Source organism: Phaenicophaeus curvirostris, chromosome 3, assembly GCF_032191515.1.
Source record: "Phaenicophaeus curvirostris isolate KB17595 chromosome 3, BPBGC_Pcur_1.0, whole genome shotgun sequence".
In the NCBI taxonomy this organism is placed as follows: domain Eukaryota; kingdom Metazoa; phylum Chordata; class Aves; order Cuculiformes; family Cuculidae; genus Phaenicophaeus; species Phaenicophaeus curvirostris.
In genome coordinates, this window is record NC_091394.1 from 73,023,412 (window position 1) to 73,035,389 (window position 11,978).

Consider the following 11,978-nt stretch of genomic DNA (forward strand, 5'->3'; position numbering starts at 1 on the left):
TCTCCTCCGTCATCCGTAGGTCAGAGATTGCCAGGCTGTTGTAATAGTAGAAGATAAGCAGTTACTGTGTGCAGAAGCAGAGGTGGCTGCCAAGTGCCCACCGGCATTCCCGAGGCACCGATACCCAGCACCAAGCCACTTCTGGAAACATGGGAGGCATGCAGATGTTTTCATAAGAACTGGGAAAAGATGAGATCACGGCCCGAGAGTTCAGAAGCTGGTCATAGAATCCTAGAATCACAGAATCGTAGACTAGTTTGGGTTGGAAGGGACCTTAAAATCATGCAGTTCCAACCCCCCTGCCATCTTCCCACTAGATCAGGTTGTTCATCCTTCATCCAACCTGACCTTGAACACCTCCAGGGATGGGGCAGCCACAATTTCCCTGGGCAACCTGTGCCAGTGCCTCACCACTATCACACTGAAGAAATTGGTCATATTTCTTCTCTAATAATACATTCTATAGAGTAAAACGGTATTTCTTGTATCATGTTGAGTATTTTCTGTGAGAGCTGTTTTTCACCAAAAGCTTTTGGAAAAAAGATCTTTAGAAAGATCTAGGAAATCAAACTGTTCTACAAAAACAGATTGATGTATTTGAAGGTCAGGAAGAAATAACGCATTAGAGGCTGATGTATTTTATTTCTGTAATATTTAAATTATTCTTTAATAATTATAATATAGAATTAAGCTACAGCAATATTGTGATGGTAAAACGATGTTTTCATAGATTATTTTGATGTTTTAAAAAAACTTTTTATTTTGGATCAAAGTTTGAAATATTGTTAATTTTTTCTCATTTGGGACAAAATTACAGGTTTGAACATTTTTATTTCATGTAGAAATAAACTGCAAATTTGAGTGAGCTCTGATGTTACCACGTAAGGAATAGTATGCTACAAGGTAACTGGTTGTGTTACACCAACTGTCTTCGTAACATAAGAAATGCAGTCGTGCCATGTCAAACCGCTTTTCCCTTGAAAAATGTGTGAACTAACCTGGAAGATGAGTTTTCGGTATAAATTAGATGGAGCTTTCAGTTTCCAGTCTGCTTAAAAAGAACTCTCTCAAGCTCAAATCAATACTTAAAAGCTCAGGACGTATCTTCAGGGCATCTTCAGCCCACAGTTGTGCTAGCATATACCCTGTCTTCAGCAAGTACAGAGCCATGGGCTTTCTTTTGGCGTCCTAATGTAAGAACTGGCATTTGCAACCACATTTCTTTACTATTTCTCTTGTTTGGATAAAGAGAAAATATTTTGTATCTTGTTAAAGCCGCCAACTAGGCAGCACTGAGTTCCACAAACGCGCGGTCCATCCTGCTGCAATTACACTAGATTGTCTGTGTGGGACCTCATTTTCCACTGAGCTGCTGGTCTGTGCCTTAGAAGACTGGAAAACGTCAAATCACTCCTCCCAGGGGCCTGTACTTCAAGACTGAGCCTGACAGCTCACCACTGCTCATACAGCTGAGAATTATTGTCACTAAGCATCCCAGCATGCTGACCTATTCTTGGAAATATGATTGTCATCTAAATAAGTACCCATTCGGGATTAAAAAAAATGCATTCCTCCACCCCCTGTGGTTTGACTTGTCAGAGTCCTTTAAAACTGGTAGTCACCTACCTGAGCTGCTGAACAGTCTACATGGCAGAAATTAGGTAATAGTTCAGTTACCTGCCTCTTTTTCAGTATTTTGAGTCCATATTATCATCCTCACTGGTTTTTTTAATTGTCCCTAGTTGAAAGAAAGAATCAAATTAGTTTAGTATGAGAAAAAACCCTGCAAATGTTGATACTCATTGTCAAATGCAGAAGTATTAATGTACCAATATTGTAGACAACGGCAAATATTTGTTAATCTTGCCTCTTTGTAGCAAGTAATAAGAGCAAAAAATATTGCATGGAATCTTGTTTGTGTTCCCTAGACTTTATTTCAGGTAACCTAGTAAATTTGTGTGTTGTATTAAAAAAAAAACCTTCAATAACAACCTTTTATCTGTCTATTATTTTTATTTTCATAATAATGCTCAGAGACTGCAAGCCTCAATCCTTTGTGACAGGAGCTGTTCAAAGACACAGAGGAATACCCTGACCTTTTAAAAGATAAAAAAAGACAAAAAAAAGATTCAAACTTAATACAGGTTATGCGAATTCACGTAATATCTCACTGATAGCGTAAGAAATGGAATCGAGTTTTTTCTTAGGTCCAGTCAAATGGCTATTTGCTCAAACAAGTTTCTTCCTTATGTTTGAATTAAGAGGAAAGAAAAGCCTAGGATCATTTGTCTCACACGTGGCCCAGCTCCGTGCCACACCATGGCCTGAGCACAGTTTTCAGATGCTACACAGAGTATAATAATCTAAGTAAACAGAAAATAAAGTTTTATTATATGTCCAAACCTTTGGATTGTACAGTCTTGCTTGAGAATGGCTGAAAACAATGAAAAGCCCATGTACTGCCAGTTTTGATAGTGAATAAGACAGCAAAAAAAAAAATACAAATTTGCTTTAACGAGTTTGCATAATTTTTGCCAGTTCAAATAATTGTTAAAGGATCTGGCTGTGGTCTACAGCTAACTGTTAAAATATCTGAATTTCTGGAAATGTCAGATATTGAATATATCCATGCTGGGAAGGAGGAGGTAAATTGGACTAAAGCTTTCTGAGATTGATTTCTGTCTCTTTTCCTGTGTTACTGAAATTCATTAATTTCTCTTCTGCTACTCGGCAAGTATTTTGAATAAAAATAGAAGAAAAAGTGCTTATTCTTACATTTCCCCAGATCCGCTGCATTAGAAAGAGGGACAGTAAGATAATACAGGAACTGGCACAGAGTGCATAGGAGCAGCATACACCGTATACACAAAAGCCTCTCATGATTTTCACTAGAACAGGTATCCTGTGCTGCAAGATTAAGTCTATAACAAGATACAAATTTGTACAGTACACAGTCTGAAAAATGTAATAACATTATTTAGTAAAGTAAGAAATACAGAATATAATAATTAGCATCAGTTATAAAAATAACTAGCTATAGGTTGGCATCTGGGGTTTCAGGTAAGGTCATGCAACATAGCCTAATATCATATCTATGATACAGTATTCAGGGTAGTATTTGAGCACATATTTTGACAGATTGGCAAGTCTTTTTAAAACACTTCTCACTTGTGCCATACCACAACCTAGCACAGACCTCTGACTCAGGATAGGATTGTTAACTGGCATTGATAGGCACAACCATGTGGTAACTGTTACTGTATGGGATGGTTTCTTTTTTGGTTTGGTTTGTTTTGGGTTTTTTTAATATATGTGTCTGTTTGTCATTTATTCACATGTAAAATTATGCAAGAACCATGAAAATGGGAACATCACACAGTTCCATATTTATCTGTACTTTGGAAAAGACTGATTCCTCCCCGTACAGCAGAAATTAGATAGTAGGTCTACAGAGCACAGGAATTAAATATGAACCTCTTATGTGCAGAAGAATTTTATCTCTGGTCCCATCAATACTGCTCGTCCCATTGGATAAGTCACCCTCCCACTGGCAAAACACAGGCAAAGAACACGGTGTTACTCGACTTAGGAGGCTGACAACAACTAATGTTGCAGAAAGTGGTTGTTCCTTCCAACCCACACCTTCCCACCTGCAGGGCTTTGAAGGCAGGAGAGCAGCACACCAGAGCAGCAGGTAGGGTCATGCTCACTGCACTGACAGCCTCTGCTTGTCGCTACCCTGTGTTCCCAAATGTGATGGGTATCATCTGGCCAGTGACTAGACAAGTCTATTTTTGGTAACTTTTTATCCCATATATTCTATTCCTGTCACTACAGAGCACTCATGCAAATGTATGTATGGAGGCTGCTGTTACAAAGCTGCAATTTACTGGATTGCATAAATTTTACTACAGTGGATTGTGACAGACAGAAATTATCATGGTAAAGATGTCTACATTTACATAAAAGGAGACCTCTTCTGTTATTCCTAACTGGAACTGCAATTCTTCTAAAGCTTATTCTTGTTATCATCTTTTCCTGATTGCACATCTGTCATTTCTTTTACAGACTTGGTGCTACGTCTTAGCTAACCTTATTTTTAGAATAATGGAGGAATTTTCAGTCTCAGTTTGGAAGCAGTTCACATTGGAAAATGTAATCTTGATTGGCAGGAAAATTGTTCGTGGGTTTTAAATTCCTTTCCATCCCAGCTCCATACCATCTGAGCACTTTCTTGGCCCTCTTGAAGACACTAGCTGCTTTCAAAAATCTTAATTTAATACATTCATCTCCTTCTAATCACATTACATATACTGAAGGTTCCTTCCTTTATTATTTGTCAGAGTTCGCTACTTAATATATATGAGTGTTTAGATGCTTTCCTTCTGTAAAATCATTCAATTTCTTTGCCAAATGGTCAGTCAAATGGGATCATACTGGTAGCTTTAAAATAACCATTTATTTCCTCTTTTTCCTACATTTTTTTTAACATTCTTTTCTGTTCCGAAATGTAAAAATATTACAGAGATAAATAGATACTTCTAAATGTGTAGACACTTCTAAATGTTGGTATCATATATGATTTTCATTCGCGCTCTAATTTTCAGTTCTGTGGGTGGGGGCTTGGGGGAGACAACAGGGAAAAAGTGGACTTATATTTTTATTTGAGCAGTTTTTTTCAGTCTCAATTGGAGTTACTTGTTAGCCAGGAATACCTCTGAGTCTTTGGTCATGAAACTAAGCAATATCAGGCTTAGTCAATGCCTAGATAAGAGACATAAATGTAAAACAATCAAAGGCCTAAAGTTACTCCTCGTGCTTCAGTAGATAGCACCCTTTACCCTGAGGAAGAGTGGAGCTGCTGTACCCCCCTGGTACCAAGTAGAGAAAACATATAAAGAACCAAGCTTAAAACTGAAGTCAAAGTTCCAACAGCTTTTAATCATGAGCTGTGCCATGACTCATATCACAAGAACAGCAGCGTCTTGTTTGAACTCCAGTTTGGATGATTACTGGTCTGACCTGAATTCTCTTTGCCACATTAGTCTCAATGACCAGCCTTCTTCACTTTCAACCATACCTTGTTTCATACAAAATCTTTATTAAAGCATTGCTCCATTTCAGGAGTGGATGACGTGATTAACATAAGGAATTCCATGATTTGACCACAACAAGAAAAGAGTAATAAAGCCTGTTACTCTTAACTGTTTTTATTTGAACATCAATCTCTACTTCCAAGAAGTAGCAGTTTTGCTGATGATTCATGACAATATTGCAGATTTTATTGTAAAGACTGTTCCACATAGATATCGATTGTATGGATCAAAATGGCCTGGTGTTGCTTTTTAAACTTAACTGCCTTTATTAACATAGTGCTTTAACATGATCAAGACCAGTCATAGTTAGCTGGGGATCTTTGAATCACCAGCACTTCAGAAGTAAATATTTGAATTCAGACTGGGGGAATGAAAATGCTGGTCACAGCCTGTCTCCGAGATAAGCTTGGAGTGCTGGGAGCTGTCAAAAGAGATATAGCTCCTGAAGCAATGTACAGATGTTGGAAATAGGATTGAATGAAATTATTAAAGGGCATCGGATGACTGAAGTCTGACTCTCCTATGGCTCGGGGTTCTGCAAGACTTCTGTGAGTTAGGAAACCTCCACATAACTGTGTGGGAAAGAACAGAGGTTGAGGGGGGCTGAGTTTACTGTAGATACTCAGAAATTAAACTGTTTGCATGCTTGCATCTAAATATTAGCTGCATCTTCAAAACATCTTTACAGGATTATTTTCATAAAGAAATTAGTTTATACAGATATGGAGCCCTACTGTGTATCTCTCAGCATGTAATGCAAGGGTGGCAACAGCTGGTCTAAACACAGCAACCAGTAAAATGGTAATTAACTGTAAAACATAGTAGCAATGAGAAACCAGACAAATTAGCAGCCTCCAGGGATTCCAGCTACTAGAAAGCTGATTTTCCCACTATAAGAATAAAAATGGAGATGTCATCCAGAGGGACCTGGACAGGCTGGAGAAGTGGGCGTGTGAGAACCTCATGAGGTTCAACAAGGCCAAGTGGAAGGTCCTACACCTGGGTCGGGGCAACCCCTGTTTTCAGTACCTGATGAGGAACAACATGATTGAGAGCAGCCCTGCAGAGAAGGACTTAGGATGCTGGTCGATGAGAAGCTTGACATAAACTGGCAGTGTGTGCTTGCAGCCCAGAAGGCCAAACAAATCCTGGGCTGCATCAAAAGAAGTGTGGCCAGCAGGTTGAGGGAAGTGATTCTGTCCCTCTATTCTTCTCTTGTGAGACCTTATCTGGATTGTTGTGTCTAGATCTGGAATCTTCAATGTAAGAAGGATATGGAGCTGTTGGAACGGGTCCAGAGGAGGGCTACAAGGATGATCAGAGGGCTGGAGCACCTTCCCTATGAGGACAGGCTGAGAGAGTTGTGGTTGTTCAGCCTGGAGAACAGAAGACTCAGAGGAGATCTTATAGCGACCTTTCAGTAACTTCAGGTACTTTAGGGGTCTACAAGAAAGCTGGAGAGGGACTATTCATAAAGGCTCGTGGTGATAGGATGAGGGGGAATGGGTATAAACTGGAGAAGGGCAGATTTAGACTAGATATCAGGAAGAATTTCTTCCTTAGAGTTGCAAGTATTTATTGATATGCTTAATTGTCTCTATTCTTCTCTTGCGAGACCTCATCTGGATTATTGTGTCTTGTTCTGGAATCCTCAACATAAGAAGGATATGAGAGAGTTGGGCTTGTTCAGCTTGGAGAGGAGAAGGCTCCAAGAAGACCTTATAGTGATCTGTACCTGAAAGGAGCCTACAGGAAAGTTGGGGAGGGATTGTTCACAGAGGTTTGTAGTGATAGGACTAGAAGCAATGGGTATAAACTAGAGAGGGGCAGATTTAGACTAGACATTAGAAGGAATTTCTTCACCATGAGAGTGATGAAGCACTGGAACAGGTTGCCAAGGGAAGTTGTGGGTGCCCCGTCCCTGGAGGTGTTCAAGGCCAGGTTGGATGGGGCTTTGGGCACCCTGATCTAGTGGGATGTCCCTGCCCATGGCAGGAGGGTTGGAACTTGGTGATCTTCAAGGTCCCTTCCAACCCAAACTATTCTATGATTCTATTTTCAATGTATACTGATAAGATCTAGATACAGGCAGAAAAAGTTGATTTCTGTTATTTTTCATAAAAAACATTTATTTTTCATAAAATAACAGAAATCAACATTTTCTGCCTGTATCTAGATCTTATCAGTATACATTGAAAATAGAAAAGTGGAAACATAGATTATCCTTCCAGTGATGGAAACGATGTGAGAGGCATGTCAATAGTATTATACTCTTCAACAGAAGAATAATTTACAGGTTTTTTTATACAAAACCCAACATCCTTCTAGGAAAGATCAAAACAGAGCCTGGAGCTACTTATCCTTCTCAATTGACCAGTCTTAAGATTGTAAGAAAAAGATGCAGGATGTATTACAAGGAGAAAGAACGCACAATGGTGCAATTAAAGTAACAACTAAATAGAAAAATAAAATACCTTTATTAATACTACAAACAAGCTTTGAGATCCATACAATTGAAAAGATGCCATGAAATGGGTGTATTTACTGCCATTGCAGCATCTTTATAAGTAGTTCTCCTAATGAAGAGCTTTGTAGTGTTACTCAGCAAAAAACTCATGAAACATGATTCCTGTGATCTTTTTACCTGAGGAAAAGAAAGGAAAAAAAAAAAAAAGAAGAGACATTCCTCCACTGTATCTCTGCAAAAGCTATTTTGATGTGCACCATCTCTGGGAGCCAATGACACAGTTTTCTTGTGATCATGCTGTCAGGTTACTCACTTAAGTTATAATATTTCATCTGTACCTGTAGAACTGGAAGACCTTGCATTTTGCTCCTATTTAATGTGCATATAACTGTAGGAATAGTTTCCACTTCCCTTATTACCTGCAGGCAGTTATTGCAATTCCAGCTCTGCTTTCTTTCCATAACCCCTCCCAAATGACCTGCTATATAATTTGAGGCCTCTAGTATGCTGTCTTTTACAGATCACAAGAAAAATGAAAAAACTTCTATAAGACATTTATATGACTTTAGCATCTAATAACCATCAGACTAGGCATCATCTCTGGGCATATTACTAGAATAAGTGACAAAGCAAGAAAGAATTTAATTCTCCAGTACATTTTTGAGAGCACGATATTGGAAGTTGAGGAGGTTGGAGTTCAAAGGTGCTGATTTAGGAATTCCAGGGACATGGAAAATTCAGTTCTGCCGCAGATTCAGCCCCTAAAAGCAGCTTTCTTCCTCCTCCTCCAAAAATAAAAAAAGCAACCCAGAAGGAATTATGCCATTTGTTTCTGTCAGCATTACTTTCTTATAAGTATGGAAAGGGATTTTTTTGTGAAATGTTTAACAAGATGAATGAAAATACAAATCAGCTTTTTTTCATTTATTTCTTTGATTTGGGGGAAACTGATGGATTTTCTCTTTTCTCTCACGACACAGAGAAAAGGTATAGAGAGCTAGCATGTGCTTATGTTCTACAAATACAGAGATAAAAATTCATGAAGCAGTTTCAGAGAAGGATTGAAATATGGCTGTTGTTAAGTACCGACAGTGGTCTGAAAGGTTTGAGGTAGTGCTTTTGTACTTAGAGCACCATAGTTGTAAACTGTACATCTTTATGAGTCCTCCGACCTCTTCTTTTCATTTACCAAGTCCTGGACCCTCTGTATGTCCACCTTTTCAAATAATGCAGCTGTGCTTGTTGTCTAATCATTTGTTGCCTCACTCCATCTCATTCCTCTCCACAATTCAGTGATAAAGCAAAAATCTTTTGCCAAACTCATCAACTGCTTAATCAACTCTTTGTAAATTTTGAACATAGTGGGATAGTTTTCTTTGCAGCAATGTCTCTGTGTGTCAGTCAGAGTATTTGTGCAGCCCACTTGCTTTGGGATTGCACTGCAAAGTTTTGTATTTTGTGTGTTTTGTTAGTCTGTTTTGTCAGTCTGTTTTGTCAGAGAATCATACAATGGTTTGGGTTGGAAGGGACATTAAAGCTCATGCAGTTCCAATCCTCCTGCCATGGGCAGGGACACTTCCCACTAGATCACGTTGTTCAAAGCTTCATCCAACCTGCCCTTGAACATCTCCAGGGATGGGGCATATACAACTTCTCTGGCCAACCTGGTTTTTGCCCCAGTACTCATATTTTTCCACTCCAGGTCCTTACCCTGTTTTACCTCTTGCTTTTGTCCTCCACATGCACAATTCCTTGAATCTCTCCGGTATCTCACTCAGCTTATCCCAGTTTTCTCTTGCAACCTTTGCTTCTTGCCAGAGTTATCTCCCAACTCCACCCATCTGTAACAGAGATCAGTGATTCTCTGTCTCCTTCTCTGATTAGTCCTAGTCCCATTGTTCATCTCCTATTTTTAAAATTCATAGAATCATATAATAGTTAGGACTGGAAGGGACCTTTGAAGCCCATCTAGTCCAACCCCACTGCAATGAGCAGGGACATCTTCAACTAGATCAGGTTGCTCAGAGCCCCACACAACCTGAGCTTGGATGTTTCCAGGGGCATCTACCACCTCTCTGGGCAACTTGTTCCAGTGTTTCATTACCCTCATCATAAAACATTTCTTCCTTATACCTAGTATAAATCTAGCCTCTTTTAGTTTAAAACCTTTACTTCTTGTCCTATCACTACAGGCCCTACTAAAAAGTCTCTCCCTGAAATTACCATTCTTTTGTCAAACACACCTTGTCCAAGTCCTTCCATTTTCTGTACTAGCTCCAGAACTTCCTTCCTCTTGTCACAGCCATGGTCCCTCTCTCCAACCATCACCTCTCTCAGACAATGTTCCTTTCATGGCTGTCAGTCAGAGATGTTCCTTCCCTTCCTGGTCTCCGAGTCTCCGGATGCCATTTTTTAATCTTCTGCTTGTCCTCAGGGCACTTAAGTTAGGCAGATTCCTTTCTTCCCTCCTGGGTTACCCAGCAGATGAGAGTGCTAGAGGTGGACTCTCGTACTCAGTCCTGTAGAGGGTAACAGCAGCGCAGCATTAAGATTACAGAATAAGTCTCACCTGGTACTTCTGCCCTGTCTAGACTGCTCCACCAGCCTGAAGGACCAGTCATGCCTGACTGGAGCAGCGCCATGACTGCTGATGCAATTTCATGTGCTGCCAAGCAACATGGAAAAAAATGAATCTGAGAATAAAAATTTTCTGATAGATGTACTACCTGCAATGACCATACCAGAGGTGCTTCTGGTATCATAGTTAATTAAGGATCTATTCTGGTGGGTGCTTCGTTCTTGTGCGCAAACATTAAATCAGCAGGGTAAAAGCTTACTCCTAGCTACAAGTTCTTTGCATAGCATTGCAGATGAAGGTCTCATTTACAGATCTTAATGTGTAGGGGCCTGTACACTAGATGGAATTTTCAACTATTCACAGACCACCAGCATTTAGGATTGTCACTCAACAGGTTTACTCTTGAACCCCCACTATGAACTCTTAATGCTGTTGAGTCTGAATGCATGTGTTGGTTCTCCGCTCAAGTACAGCAGCAGTTTGTTTGACACCAACAAATATTTTTGGTTAAGTTGTGACAATGGCAGTGAGAATTAACCAGTGGTATGTATGGTGGACAGCAATGGCCTAGACAAGGTATAATCCTATTTCATTGAAATATGAAATTAAATTGCACAAATCACAAATCACAGTACAAATTTTTAGTCATATATTTGTCTTGAAGCCTATGTACAAGTAAAACGCAATTTCAGATGGAATGCCTACTACTGAATGCTACTTGGAGACTCTCAGAGATTTCAGTAACTGTCCAGTTACACTTTTTAGCAGTTTAAGGAGTACCTAGGGTCCCTCTTTCCTTCTCTTTCATTAACATGAGATCTGGGAAGACTGCCTGGCAAAAAAATGTCTGGTTACATGTGACACTTGCTTTCAATTATTTTATAGCAATAGGAGCTATAGTTGGCAACTCTACAGTCTAGACAATAAACAAAGACTGTAGGGAAAATGACAGCAGCCTCAAGGGGTTTAGCAGAGTGTGGATTTTTGGCAAAGATTCTTGCCAAGAGAACTACACCAGCATAATGTGATGACATTGAATGCTAACCCTCTGAAACCTGAATGACAGTCCCTGCTGAATGCATTACATGACTTAAATATTGTAAATTCCAAGTGTCCAATTTTAAATTTTTTTTCTACTGTGAAGAGCTGGTGCTGGGCTTCTTTTTGCCTATTGTTTCTGAGCATTTAGGATGCATTCAAGTCACCTCTTGTCAAACACCGATCACGTCTCAATTTTACACCCAAGAAAACTGCTTAAAAATACAGGCTCATGTTTTTTCATTAAATATTTCCAAATGCTGAGATTTCAGAAAGCAAAATACTGCAAAGCTCACAATACATCTATAGGAGCTAGCAAAACAGGGCAAACACTAGTGCACACATTTCTCAAGAGCAGTCTTCATGGAAATGCAGTTTCTCTGCATCCCAGCATTTGTAAGGTAACTGTGAATAATAAGTGACCCTGAACTTGTTTGCATTAACAGAGACCTGAGACTCTTCTATATCTTCAGCACTACAAGTAGAAAAGGTAAATACACTGGGCTTTGTGAACTACAAAATGTCGAATCCAGAAATAAACCCCACTATTTTGTTTGACTGATCAATGTGACTCATCACAGATTTTATTAAGTGACTGGGTTTGCATTAGATCCTGATGCTTGTCCCATTTGTGTTGAAAGATTGTTAGAAAACAGTTTCACAGATGAGGGATTTTAAGTGCACTGTCCACGTCAGCCATTATCAAAGGTAACGCTCAGTCATTGCCTTCAGTGAATAACTCGACAATGATTCAATCACATGTCAAAAGTGATTTTTCTAATCAGTGATTTGAATGGGA